Source organism: Pan paniscus, chromosome 14 (assembly GCF_029289425.2).
Source record: "Pan paniscus chromosome 14, NHGRI_mPanPan1-v2.0_pri, whole genome shotgun sequence".
Lineage (NCBI taxonomy): Eukaryota > Metazoa > Chordata > Mammalia > Primates > Hominidae > Pan > Pan paniscus.
This window is the reverse complement of record NC_073263.2, coordinates 1630511-1632500: the sequence shown is the minus strand read 5'-3', so window position 1 is coordinate 1632500 and position 1990 is coordinate 1630511.

The window sequence follows — 1990 nt, the reverse complement described above, 5'->3', positions numbered from 1 at the left end:
TGGGGTGGGGTGCAGAGAAGACAATTGATTGCGATCTTAATTGCCTTTTAGCTTCATTCATACCCTGTTATTTGCTTGTTTATTCTCATGGGTTATTCTGTGTCACTGTCATGTTCATCGTTTGCTTGCCTGCTTGCTTGTTTATTTCCTTCCTTCCTTCCTTCCTTCCCTCCCTCCCTCCCTCCCTCCCTCCCTCCCTCCCTCCCTCCCTCCCTCCCTCCCTCCCTCCCTCCCTTACTGGCAGGGTCTTCCTCTGTCTCTGCCGCCCAGGATCACCCCAACCTCAATGCTTTGGACCGACCAAACGGTCGTCCTGCCTCTGATCCCTCCCATCCCCATTACCTGAGACTACAGGCACGCACCACCACACCGGCTGACTTCTATGTTGCTTCTCATGTTTTCCGTAGGTAGGTATGTATGCGTGGGTATGTATGTATGTACGTATGTATGTATGCATGTATGTATGTATGTGAGTGAGATGGGTTTCGGGATTCTATCATGTTGCCCATGCTGGTCTCGAACTCCTGTCCTCAAGCAATCCGCCTGCCTGCCTCGGCCGCCCACACTGCTGCTATTACAGGCGTGAGACGCTGCGCCTGGCTCCTTCTACGTTTGCCTGCCTGCCTGCCTGCCTGCCTGCCTGCCTATCAATCGTCTTCTTTTTAGTACGGATGTGCTCTCGCTTTGTTGTCCATGCTCTGGGCACACGTGATCTCTTTTTAAACTTCTATGATTATGATGATTGTAGGCGTCATCTCACGTGTCGGGGTGATCTCCAACTTTTAGGCTCCAGAGATCCTCCCGCATCGGCCTCCCGGAGTGCTGTGATGACACGCGTGGGCACGGTACGCTCTGGTCATGTTTGTCATGGGTCGGTTCTTTCCGTTTTTAATACGGGGACTGCGAACAGATAAAATGTTCACACGCATCTCACCGATCCGCCTTTTCGTTCTTTCTTTTTTTTTTCTCTTTAGACGGAGTTTCACTCTTGTCGCCCACGGTGGAGTACGATGGCGGATCTCGGCTCACCGCACCCTCCGCCTCCCAGGTTCAAGTGATTCTCCTGCCTCAGCCTTCCCGAGTAGCTGCGATGACAGCGATGAGCCATCGTGCCTGGCTAATTTTTCTATTCCTAGTACAGATGGGGTTTCTCCATCTTGGTTAGGCTGGTCTTCAACTTCCGACCGTTGGAGGATCTTAACTTTCTTGGTGGTGGTTGTTTTTCTTTTTCTTTTTTTCTTTTCTTTTCTTTCCTTCTCCTTCCCCCCCCAACCCCCCTTGTCGTCGTCGTCCTCCTCCTCCTCCTCCTCCTCCTCCTCCTCCTCCTCCTCCTCCTCCTCTTTCATTTCTTTCAGCTGGGCTCTCCTACTTGTGTTGCTCTGTTGCTCACGCTGGTCTCAAACTCCTGGCCTTGACACTTCTCCCGTCACATCCGCCGTCTGCTTGTTGAAATGAGCATCTCTCGTAAAATGGAAAAGATGAAAGAGATAAACACGAAGACGGAAAGCACGGTGTGAACGTTTCTCTTGCCGTCTCCCGGGGTGTACCTTGGACGCGGAAACACGGAGGGAGCTTGGCTGAGTGGGTTTTCGGTGCCGAAACCTCCCGAGGGCCTCCTTCCCTCTCCCCCTTGTCCCCGCTTCTCCCCCAGCCGAGGCTCCCACCGCCGCCCTGGCATTTTCCACAGGAGAGGTATAGGGAGAGGACTGACACGCCTTCCACATCTATATCCTGCCGGACGTCTCTGGCTCGGCGTGCCCCACCGGCTACCTGCCACCTTCCAGGGAGCTCTGAGGTGGATGCGACCCCCCCCCCCAGTCACGTCCCGCTACCCTCCCCCGGCTGGCCTTTGCCGGGCGACCCCAGGGGAACCGCGTTGACGCTGCCCTCGGATCCTCAGGCGAAGACTTCCACCGGATGCCCCGGGTGGGCCGGTTGGGATGAGACTGGACCACCCCGGACCGTGCTGTTCTTGGGGGTGGGCTGACGT